The sequence below is a fragment of the Gracilinanus agilis genome, chromosome 1, assembly GCF_016433145.1.
Source record: "Gracilinanus agilis isolate LMUSP501 chromosome 1, AgileGrace, whole genome shotgun sequence".
In the NCBI taxonomy this organism is placed as follows: domain Eukaryota; kingdom Metazoa; phylum Chordata; class Mammalia; order Didelphimorphia; family Didelphidae; genus Gracilinanus; species Gracilinanus agilis.
Window position 1 is genome coordinate 257,090,942 of NC_058130.1, and position 13,504 is coordinate 257,104,445.

Genomic DNA, 13,504 nt, shown 5'->3' on the forward strand with positions numbered 1-13,504 from the left:
CCTGAGTGGCATTGGTGGCTTAGGATTGTTAAGGCAGGAGAAAGAAAATGAGAACAACCAGACTAGTGGTTAGCCCATGTTGCTCTAAAGCTATGGGATTTGGACTTTATTTTATACTGGTTTCAAACAAAGAACACAAAGAAAGAGTCACAGCTGCAAAGGGGTTACAAATCATACACAATCCATTAAAGTCTAAAAAGTAGAGATATGGGTGCAAGGACAAGGGCCAAATTCCAACCACCAATTAGTAGGGGTTTAATTCTGGGAGCAGAAATAAATTTCATGGAGATGTTTACTAATAGCGTTCTGCCTTGATTTATAGATCTGCACCTGGTCAGATAGTCTGGACTAAATTGTCTGGCTCCAGTCCTTATCTAAGTAATATATTTTTTAGGGTTCAGGCTTCTTAATTATCAAGGAGAGAAATTGTTAACTCAATAGCTTCTGGTCTGGTTATGGACTAAAAACTTTCCAATAAGTCTATGATGTTTTTCCAATAAGAAAAGGTATGGATCATATGAGGTGTCAAAAGAGAGGTCTCAGATTTTTATCTATTCTCTTATTGGCTTCCCACATGACCAAACCTGAACTTTGTCTTCATGTGATAAAATGCGTAGGTTTTATGGGAAAAGGGTTCTTTTGGACAATTACAATTGTATTATCTGTTTGAGTTTGTTTTTTCATATCCTAACACATGGCACAGTCAGAACATTATGAGTAGAGTAGGTGTGGTTATGTTTTATCAGATAAATAAAACTATAATACAATATAGATGATGCTAATTTGTGATTTTCTATATTAATATATGACCCACAGAAATCTTTTCTGTCTGACACCATTTCATTAGATGATCTTTAGGATCTTTTATAGATCTAAAGATTTTACAACTTCACCTCTTTGAGTCTTTTTCTATACTTTGATTTTTCTTGCTCTTTATAATCTCTCCCTCTCCCTCTCTCCCTCCGTCCCTCCCTCCTTCCCTCCCTCCCTCCCTCCCTCCATCTCTCTCTCTCTCTCTCTCTCTCTCTCTCTCTCTCTCTCTCTCTCTTACTCGCTGGTCCCACTCTCTCCACTCACACAGCCATAATGTAAACTCGCTTGCCCTCATCGCCTCTTGCCTGACCTACTTAAAATGCTTTCTAACTGGTCTCCTTGTTTCATCTTTCCTCACTCCCTCCTGAAGTGTCTGACCAAAGCAAACACATGTCTGACTTTGCATTTTCCTATTTAGTAAATGCTAATGATCAAATATATAGTTCTTTCTCATCTTAATCTTTTTATAACTTAGCTTCTTCCCAATTTTCTAGTTTTCTCACACTTTTCTCCTCTCCCTGGATTCTAAGATCTTGTCATAATCAACTAATTTTTTCCCCTCACACAGGACAATCCATCTCCTTTATTTAAAGGACTCCAAAAGTCTTTAATTGTCTGTCCCTTATACCTGGAGTGTCCTACTTCCACACCTTTGATTTTAAGAAGCTTTGACTTTCTTAGAGATTTGGCTAAAATATTACCTTCTGCAGGAGGCCTACCTTCTCCCCTCTCCCCACTCCTAGCTCTAAAACCCTTCTTAAGATTTCCTTCCATTTGCTCCAAACGTTTTTCATATGTACTTACTTATTTACCCTCTGTGACTCCTTTGCATAATGCTGGACTCAAATAAGATATTTAATAAATTAATGTTAACTGCATCCTTTTTCATTGATTATTAATTGATTTTTGCAAAGTTATTGCCTTACCTGTTCTTAGTTGCTTTTACTTTGCTACTATTCAGTAGGGTGAAATATCAAAGCGATAGTCAGTTGGGACTTTTCATTACCTTTATATCAAATGGAAAATAGTTTAACATTGTTAGGAGGTTTTAAGATTTTAACAAACACTAACATCATGCATTGCTCAACCTGACTGAGCATGTATTGGAAAACTGAAAACTAAGGATCTTTTCCCAAATCCTCAACTGATTTTCTCTTTGACTTTTATATTTTTCCCATATTCACTTGGCTATTAAATCAAACTTTTCTTTTTTAAACCTTTATATTTTAACATGTTTTACTAATTCCCTTTAAAAAAATCAATGTCACTTTTCAATGACTCTCTAGATAGAATAAAGTGAAGCAATAGATCAACTTTTCCTATCTCACATTAACATAATAATACAACACCTCCAGGAATTCCTTGAAGATATTCTTAGTCACTGCTAGACTTATCTTTCTCTAAGAGTGCTTCAGTTGGAAAAGAAAAGCAATTCCTTTTCCCATTGAATTCCCTACACACATTTTAATTAGCTTGGGAAAAGCACAAATTGAAAAGAGATTGTCAAGTTGGAAACTGAACTCATCAGCCTAGAAAAGAGTTTTCCCTTAACATATGAAATTTGCATTCCTCCCATCTATGATTGATTATTAGCACTACTTGTGACTCCAGATAAATCCTCTACCTTTCTCTGTGTGCTATAGCATGCCACTCTACATAGGTTCCTGGAAAGCTTCTACAACCTCCTGAGCCTCCTATAAAACCATACTCTCTTTGAGGGGAAGGGAATGTATGACCCTTTGAGTCAGTGACTAGCACAGTGCCTGGCCCCATATGCTTGCTAGAATGTGGATGCTTAAAATAGTATATGCATAATAAATGTATCAAAGTGATGTTGATATATTCCTATCCCCATGTTAGCTTTTGTACTTTAGGTAGGAACAAGTTCCAGTCAACCAATCCTAGGCATTAAGGCTAAGAGAAAAATCTTTTAGTCTTTTGATGAAGTGAAATTGTTTCTGAATATCAGGGCAGGAGAGGTTCATTAGATTCTTTATATCCTAAATAAAGTTATAAAGTTAGCTGAAAAAAAAAAAAGGATTTCAGAAATTAGAGTGGGAATAGTGTTCTAGCTAAAACCTCTGAGAAGGTATCACCTGAAGGTGGCAATGGGGGAAGAAGAGTCCTTGGTTTTAGTCTCCCCATATTCTTTTGGCCAGAAGAAAACCTTACAGATTTGGAAGGTCCAGAAGATCTTGGACTTACTATGTTCCCAGTGATGTTCTAAACGGATATTCCTAGATCAACTGGTAAATGTCTCAGCACTGGGAGCTAAGGACAAATTGGATCCAAATTGACCATTTTTAAGGGCAACTTCTGAGTAACACATGAATGGGATAAAAGGGCTTTCAGCAAACAGGAGCTCTGAGTTATTCCTTTGCTGTTTATGATTCTTAAGCTTTAGTCTACTGGACATTGTCATTAGGGTGTGTTACAGATTTGAGGTGATATTTTGTACTAACTATACTTACTGAGTCATTTTAGTAAAATATGACTTTCTGACACACATATACACAAATATTTAAAGCTAGCTAAATAGATTTTTCAATCAATAATCCAGAGAGGAAGCATACAACTTTGGGCTTGAAGCTTAGTCATTATAGAATTACACTAGTAGGGTAACTATAGTGAGATGTAGCCTATTCATGATCAGCAACCCAACTTATTAGTGCCAATAGGAGTTGAGATAGGAATTTTCAGAGTTTACATGGGTTACAAATGCATATTGATTCACTGATTGATTGATTCTCTTACAACTTCCTAATGGACCCCTGAGAGTTAAACCACCTACTTAGAGAAACTTATTTAGATTTAGGAATAGATAAACATCAACCCACAGAACTATCTTTGTGTTCCTACATGAAGATAGATTCTTGTGATAATTAAAAAAGAAAATGGAATTGAGTCTCCACAGTTCCACAGACTACTGCTTATTAAGCAGATCCAATTTTCCTTCATGCTCTATGCCAGTGGATTATTTCCTTGGTAGGAGCTAATTATCCATTTGGGGAAATTTAGTCTTGTCTGGTAAAAAGGAACATAGAATAAGAATTGAATAATATCATGATACTAATTAGGGATATCTAGGAAATTCTAGTGAATATGGCAAAATGGCTTTTCCAATCCCTAAGGACTTTTCAAAATTTCTACAGCCTTGCTAAAATAGCAAGTTAGGAGTGTAGGAGACCTAGACCTAGAATAAACCAGGAAATACGTTCTAGATGCAGAATCATGTCAAAGATCCAAAGAACCTGACAGATACAGAAATGGTTCAGAGAGGCATCTATTTATGGGGACTCCCATGTCTCCTTATCCATTGGGCAGGAGTTAATGGCAGGGGTTAAGTGCAATCTCTTTTACCTTCACCCACCTTTGTGGTTCCAATCTTTCTCTTTCTTCAGTGGCCTTGAACACCAAGGCTTCTCACTAGCCCTCTGATTCTAGGATTCTAGACTGTCTTTTATTATTTACTCTCCTTTGTATCTTTAAGTACAGTAACTTTTAGTACAGTGTCAGGCACTTAGTAGACACTAAAAAAAAGGTTATTAATTTTTTACTTACCCAAGTATATTTTTATGTTAGAGACATGAATGGGATGGAAGAAGTGGTCCCATGAAGGTAGAGGAGAACAGAATTTTTTTTTTTATTGAAGATATCTGTGAGACTCCTGAAAGGGAAGGGAGAAGCTGCATTTACATACGGAGGCCCATAACTCTTCAAGCACACACATTATTAAGCTCCTTACAGCAGAGTATACAAAATGAGGGAAGTTCCAATACATTTGTGTCCTTGATTTTCTAGTCAATCACCAAAATAATAAATCAAAAGGACTTGTAGTGTTTGATGATTTCTTTTTTTTTATGTTTTTATTTTTAGAAAAATTTTCCATGGTTACATAATTCATGTTTTTACTTTACCCTTCACCCCCTAAAACCACCCCCTCCCCGGTAGCTAACTCACATTTCCACTGGTGTTAACATGTGTCATCAATCAAGACTTATTTACATATTATTGATAGTTGCATTGGTGTGGTCTTTTCGGGTCTACATCCTCAATCATGTCCGCATCAAACCAAGTGCTCAAGCAGTTGTTTTTCCTCTGTGTTTCCACTCCTGTAGTTCTTCCTCTGAATGTGGGTAGCTTCTTTTCCATAAATCTCTCAGAATTGTCCTGGGTCATTGGGATGCTGCTAGTACAGAAGTCCAGTGCATTCGATTTTACTACAGTGTATCAGTCTCTGTGTACAATGTTCTTCTGGCTCTGCTCCTTTCACTCTGCATCAGTTCCTGGAGGTCTTTCCAGTTCACATGGAATTCCTCCAGTTTATTATTCCTTTGAGCACAATAGTATTCCATTACCAACAGATACCACAATTTGTTCAGCCATTACCCAATTGAAGGGCATACCTTTGCTTTCCAGTTTTTTGCCACCACAAAGAGCACAGCTATAAATATTTTTGTGCAAGTCTTTTTATCTATGATCTCTTTGGGATACAAACCAAACAATGGTATGGCTGGATCAAAGGGCAGGCATTCTTTTATAGCCCTTTGGGCATAGTTCCAAATTGCCATCCAGAATGATTGGATCAGTTCACAACTCCACCAGCAATGTATTACCGTCCCAATTTTGCCACATCCCCTCCAACATTCATTACTCTCCCCTTCTTTCATTTTAGCCAATCTGCTAGGTGTGAGGTGATACCTCAGAGTTGTTTTGACTTGCATTTCTCTAATTATTAGAGATTTAGAACACTTTCTCATGTGCTTATTGATACTTTTGATTTCTTTATCTGAAAATTGCCTATGTTTGATGATTTCTAAAGGTAAATACACTGAAAATTTAATAATCAGCTCTTATTAGTAATCAGCTCTTTTTAGTCAATTCAAGTGGATCCCAACACAACCTATTCCTGCCTGTAAGAAAACTAGAAAAGAAATGGGTGTAATTGAGGAGATAAAAATTTTTTAACCTAAAGAACTTTATAATAGAGCTATACAAATATAGAATGAAACGTGGTGAGTTCTTAATTACTGAAACACTTCAAATGTTTGAGAGATGACCTCTTTTCAGGCATATTATAAGATTATTTCTATTCAGTAGTAAAGTACTAATTATTATGTAATTAGTATAGAAGATTCCTGGGATCTCTCTCCACACTGAGAATTTGTGTTTCATTGATTCTTTAAAGCAGAAGAAATGGTGAGGCTTCAATAAAAACTTCCTTACTAGGAATTAGATTGGGTTGACTTTGGGTTAACTTTGGATTCCTCATATACATCTAAAAGATTATTTTAGGATTCATCTATGCCTTTGAATTCATGTAGATATTATTCGGATACCTTCTGTAGTAATTGTAAAAGAAATAGGGAAGCCATAATAATGGTTCTATATGTCTTATTTAGAGAATGAATCTATCACAAACATTATCCAATAAGCTTTCCTTTATCCTATATACAAATTGTATAAAGATATATGCAAATAACTATACATAATGGTCATTAGCATGTTGTCTTCACATTCAACTATGAACTCCTTGAGGGCTGAGACAATATTTTACTCTCCTTTGTATCTTGTGGGTTTAGCACATTGTTAGGCACTTAGCACACACAAAAAGATTATTAATTATTTACTTACCCAAGTGTATTTTTGTGTTAGAGACATGAATAGGATGGAAGAAGTAGTCCCATGAAGGTAGAGGAGAACAGGAGTTTTTTTTTTGTTAAGAATTCAATGTTTTCCCTAATGATCTAGTTCTAACAGTTAAACTGATTGATTACCATGGAGATATATTGTATGAATTGTCAGTCATGGAATCAAAAATATCCAGGATTCAGTAGTATCAAAACAAACAAAGCCCAAAAAACTATGCAAGATCAATCTTGAGATAACACAATATGCATTAATTCTCTGCTTGTGTTCATTTTTTTCACATCTCTGTCTTCCTGAGGAAATTAGAATGGTCTCTAAAAAAGATACATAAATGCTCCAAATTTGAGTTTTTATGCAGCTCTCTTTGCATAGAGAGGAGTAACATATTGTTTGCAGGAGCAGACAGATGATAGTAGAAATAGACAGTGCAGAAGAAAGAATAGCTCTTTAATATTTCTGCTATTGAAAAATAAAGGAGTGACATTGATACCAGAGTTTTGTACAGTTTGATGAATACTTTAAAACTGAAGAATAGTTGCATTTTGTTTATTTTTTTGGATAGGCTCTTCTTTCTTGTGCTTTCTGATTTGTACTACTTGTTTTTGAAAAGGATGATTTTATATTTTTTCTTTTTTCTATGTATCTTTCTCCTTCGGTGCTTTTCTCACTCAAATGAGGAGGTCAAATAAGTCACAGAAGGAGCTGTTCAATGGTATCCTAGGAAAGATACTTTCATTATTCTATTTTATCTTTTTGTTGGTATTTTCACTGTAAGATGCATTGTCCCTTTCTGTCCCTACAATTGAAAAAATATTTCTTAGTTCTTATATGAGCCTTATCTTGCTCATTTTCTCTGTCTCATGGTGGTGAGTGGATTTGGTACTCAAAAGTGGATAAAGTTATAAGGCAAAGTAGTTTTTTTGAACAGTTCTTTTGGGAAACAATGTTTTACATATTTGTAAACTAAAATGGCTTCACTATGACATTAAGGCATATTTTAGTTAATTATACTTAATAAATTCACACATCTATTAGCAAAATAAAATCTGTCCTAGTTTGAGTTGTTAGTTAAAATTTTGGAGCACATTAGAAACTAAATAATTCTTAATTCATAAGACTTGGATACTTGTAAATTAAATCCTATGAGAAGAATAGAGGAAGGAAATAAAGAAATATTGTCTTTACTATGCACCAGCCACCGTGCTAAGCATTTTATACAAATATTATCTCATTTAATCTTTACAATGACCCTGGAAGGCAGGTGCAATTATTACTATAATTGTTCAGGTGAGGAAACAGGCAGTTAGTAAATGTCTGAGGTCAGATGTGAACCAAGTTAGAATGTTCTTAATTTCAGGCCGTGTTCCATACAGTTTTTCACCAGCTGCCTCTGTTGTCTTTCTACTAAACTCTTTTCTGAAGAGTCTTTCTGATAGAATCCTTATAGGGAAGTTAGGGTCAATGTTCTGGGCCTTAAAAGGTAATTTTTCCTGACTTGTGCAAAAATAATCAGTACATGAACCCTTGAAAATCATTTGTTGAGATACCACTACAAAACGTCCCTGGATGTCCTAGAGTTTTATTTTGAGAGGAAAAATAGGACATTGAGGAAATTATTTTATCTGAAATAGAAAAACAATGATATTCAGGGTAAATTGGGGCATTTTATTTTCTTTTTTTAAAAGTTAGACAATGTGTGGGTAGCTATGTTATTTAGATTTGTTGAGAGAAACACCAAATCCATTTTCTTTTTTTGTTTTGTCTGCTTAGATGCAGACAACGATTCTATGAAAATGATATTATCTTTTATTCAAGCATCAACTCCAATAGAGGTCACCAGGGACTTAATTAATGCATATTTGAAGGGTGCTTCAAATCCATTGATTAAACATCCTCAGTGATCTTAGTGAAAATAAATGCATCAATATTTTGAGCATTATAATTCTCCTTTGAGAGCTATTTTTTTTAACTGTAAAAAGAGGAAGCAACACTGGTAATGCCACCCTAAATAAATCTGGGTTGGAGAACATAGCAGAAATGTTAGATGGTACTGGTAAATTACAAGAGTAAACCAACCTTGAGAAGAAAAACAATTATTTATCCAGTGCCAAGAAGATTTTTACCAGCCTGCAATCTCCAGGGGGGATAGGAGGATCATGAATGGTATAACAAGGGAAATCAGCATGAGTGGCTATTTTCCAGACTGCAGCTGCACAGACTGCCTAAGAAATTATTCTCTTTAAATCTTCTTTGTCTTGCCTTCAAATTATAGTTCCCTTCATTTTCTATTTTCTTCTTTCACTATATTTCATCATTTTAGTCTTCAAATAAGAGCTATTTGGAAATGTTAGCAACATTCCCACACTCGCTCCCCCCTACTCCACATTGAACATTTTCCCCTCTATATATCATCTTCATTGGCAAGTAGAACATTTAAAATGATTCTCATTCTCATTTAACTCTCTTACCTATTTTGACTTTTTGCTCTTCTCTGACATAATTCAGAGTGAATGGTTTAGTTAATGTTTATTTTAAAATTAATTTAATCTTCTTGCCTTAATCATCCCAGAAGTATGCTTATTAATAAAAATAATATTACTATAACAGATATCATACTGTGTGCTATGAAAATAAAATAAGCCCACAGAGACAAATGTAGTTATTGTTTCATTCTTAACTAATGCCCTGAACAAATAGTTCTTTTTGTTTTTATTTTTTTCATGTGTTCTATTCATCTATTTATCTTATAAGTGCTAGTGAAAGCATTACATCCAATTTCCATTTCTAAGGTGATAGGGTTTAATATAGAATAGGAGGATGGATGCCTTTTTCAGGTGTCAGAGTTATAATCATCTTTAGCACAGATGTCATTCCTTATGCTATTATATCCTTTACATTAGGGGAAAGGGGAAGAATAAAATGACCCTAGTTCCTTGCCAACACTAAACTCTACACCTGTCACCTACATTCTATCCCCTTGTATTTCCTCCGTAACCTTGGTCAGTCATCCCTCTATTCTCTCTAATGCATCTCGTCTCTCAGAATTCACAGGACCACTTTTCTCAGCCTAACAATATTTCTAAGAATAGGGATGGGTCTCTTTTATCAAAACAAGCACCAATAAACAACTACAGGCAAATTCCCCCTGCCCCATACCTTTCAATTTATACACTCACTCTCTAAAGCCATATAACTTTCTTTCTTTTGGCTGCCCATTTTCTAGAAAACATAGCTTTGCTTGCTGCCCTTGACACTGAATTGAAATAGTTCCTTCCAAAACTCACCACTTACAATGGGTTTTCCCTCTGTCCATTCTTGGAAATTCTCTTCCATTGCATCTAATATTGTGGGACAATCTGTAGATGCTTTTTGGTTCCTTGCTTTCCTTTTCTGGTTTCTTTTCCTCCTTCCATTCCTTTCAAGTGAGGATTTCCAAAATTTCTGCATGTGGCCCTCTTTTGTTCTTTTTCCCTTCACAATATGAGTCAAAGACGCCCCAAAATTTTGAGTGTTAAAGGGCCTTAGAACTTATGTCATTCATTTCATATCTGAAAAGGATTTTATATGCCTTTAAAACTTGTGATACAACTTCAGTCTGAGAACCTCTAATGAGAGAAAACTTATTATCTTTTTAGACAACATATTTCACTTTTCATTTTTCTAACTTATTTTGTTTGGAACCAAGAAAACAACTTAATCAGTATATGCATGTTAGCCTTGTCAAGTGGAGAGATATGGAAGCTAAGGGAAACACTGGTTTATAATAAAAACTTATTTGTAAATCATACCAAAAAATTTTAACTAGGACAGAACAGCCAGAATTTTGTCCCAGGGTGGAAAATTTAAAGCACAGAAGTGTCTTTGGAGTGTTTACTCCTCAGCCTATCCTGCTTTTACTGTAATAACACTGATAATAGTAGTGGTGGATTTTTTTTTCACTCTGCCCCCTACCTCAGAGTAGCATCCTGAGTGCTGTAGCCCAGATAAGCCAACCCAATTCCTGGTTGGTCCAGGTATAGAAATAGCCATATGGGTCCACCAAATTTAAGCTCTAAAGTCAGAAATTCCAATGATTTTTCATGAGGAAGTAGAAATGGCACAAACTAAGGGAAGAGCAACAAGATAAGACCAAGTATATGCAGAGGAAGTCTGTATGCTAGAGATAACACCCTTTCAGAGGTATTGGGGGATTTATTCTAAAAATATTTACTCTCAAGAAAATGGATGTTATTATTATCCAAAATAGATAACCAACATGCCAGTAAATACAAAAATCATGGCTATTTTCCAGTTTTTACAAAATCTTTATGAAAATAACCTATGCATACCTGAGGCCATCTTGGATTAAGCTATGAAATAGACACAGAGACAGAAAAAATGGTGTAACATGATAGATGTTTAATCAGAAGATTCAAGATCAAATGTCACATCTGCCATATATTAATTGCATGGTTTTGGGCATAGCATCTAATCTTTTTGGCTAATATGACAGAAAAGAAAAATTGGAAAACTAATGAACTATTGGTAGAGTTGTGAACTGATTCAACCATTCTATAGAACAATTTGGAACTATCCCTAAATGGCTATAAAACTATGCATATCCTTTGACCCAGCAATACCACTACTATGCCTGTAACCCAAAGAGATAAGAAAAAGGGAAAAGGACCTAATTGCACAAAAATATTTATAGTATTCCTTCTGTGGTGGTAAAGAATCTGAGAGGAGGTCTATCAATTGGGAAAATGGTTGAACATTTATGGTTTATGATTGTAATGGAATACTATTGTACTATAAGATATGGCAGGATGAGTGTAGAAAAACACAGAATAATCTACACAAACTGAGGCAAAGGGAAGTGAGGAGAACAATAACAGTACTATTGTAGAATGATCAATTATGAATGACTTAGCTATTTATAGTAGTACAAAAATCCAAGAAAAAGCAAAAGGAGTCATGATGAAAAATGCTTTCACCTCCAGAAAAAGAACCAATGGAGTCTGAATGCAGGTTTAATTATACTATTTTCACTTTATTTTCTTCAGTTTTTGTTTTGTTTTATATGAATCTTCTTCCACAATGTGACCAATATGGAAACATGTCTGTGTGGTTACTCATGTATAATCTAGGCCAAATTAAGAAAATACCAGCAAGACTGATATAGATTCAGAACCATGATATCTATTTTTGTTAATTCATTTAGAATAATTTTGAAGGATCTGTTTTATTCAGTATCCTATAACAGTTAAAAGTGTAGATAGAAAAATTGAATAAGACAGTATTTGTCCAATAATTTAGATTTAATGAAAATAACAATGGATCTGAAGTCAAATAGCTAAAGTTTGAATCTTAGGCTTCTCATTTATCATCTATGTAAAACTTGTTCAGTTAAAACTCTATCATAACAAAGGCTATGCATTAGCTCAATTTTGTATCACACTCTGAACTTAACACAATGCTTTCTGTGTGCTGTAGACACCTAAAAAAATTGCTGGTTTGTATTGGGCCTTTTAGTTGAAACTAGATGATTAAATTTCTTTGCTAAAAAGCTAATAGATTCCAGTTGACAAAATTAAAATAAAAAATCTCCCCATTAGGGAAGAAGTAGCAACCAACTATATGAAGATTTCAATCCATGAATTTGTGGACAAACTGAGGGAAATAGTTATGTAGGGAGTTTTCTATACATATAACCAAAATATGCATTACTGCATTAGAAGTGTTTAAGAGGATAATAAAGAGATAGGATTATGTGAAGGAAAGAATTTATTCTACTTGGCAAATTAAGGAAGGTAGAGACATTGGCATATGAGCTGCTTTTGAATGTATACTAATCTCTATCATGCATTTAATGTCTTTGAATGCAGTATACTAGTCATTCCCTGAAAAAGAGATCACTACTTTCTCTGTGACTTTTATTTATGATAAGCTGCCTTGAGGCAAAACCACAAAGGCTGGCTTCTCAGGGCTCATGGGAAAAAAAAGAAAGATGGGGCATTTTTATCTTATTCTGGCAAATCAGTATTTTCAGAAAAATAACACATTGTTCTGAATTCTGACAAATTCATAAACATATGCATGTGTTTACATTGAACCTACAGTGACTTTTCAGAAGGCTTCTTCTTTTATGAACCAAGAACTGCAGCTAGAATAATAAAAGGAATGCTTTCATATATTAACAGGCAGGTTGGTTAACAGCTCTGCTCTCTATTGGATTTTCTTTCATTGAACATAATGTTTTAGTCAGTTTCCCTACATTTAAATGTATTTCTGTGGGTAGTGCATTACCTGCACTCAGACAATCAATTCAGGAAAGATGGTGAGATGAAAAGGAGCCCATCAAAAACCAATAGGCAGAATCTTAAAGAGAGATGTGTACACATTGCAAAAATGTATCATAGGGGAAATAATGGAGAAAATATGTGTCAACCAAAGCAGAGTAGCTTAGTCTACAAAAATGTTTTTGTCTGAATATTTTAAACAAAAATAGTTTTATCAAAAGAGAAGAGTGGAAGAAAAGAGAAAGGCAGAGAGAGGAGAAGAAATGCAAAGAGGAGAGAATGCACAGTGAAAAGCAGAAAGAAGACAGAGATACATAAACGAACTGAAAAGAGCAAGAAGAAACCCAAAACATTTTACTTGTTCCTTATCAAAATAATTGATGCAGAATAGAAAGCAAAAGATTAGAACACATAACTCTATATCAGTAACCATTATTAAACACACACATAAATATATATATATATATATATATATATATATATGAAAATTGTTAAAAGATGGAGTCAGCATATAAGAGGTGATTTTGTAAAATATAAAAGGTCAAAAGTAATAATGATCTGTCAGATTTCTTTTGTTGAATAATTCAATTTATTAAACATGTTTCACACATAGGGGCATGATCACAAGCATTGCTTACTTCTATACTTTAATTTTCTTACCATGTTTTTGAAGAGGAGATTAATGATCAGAATGATGCATTAATTCTACAAATTACAACAATTAATTTACAGCCTTTCATTTACAATTTATATGTAACCACGCC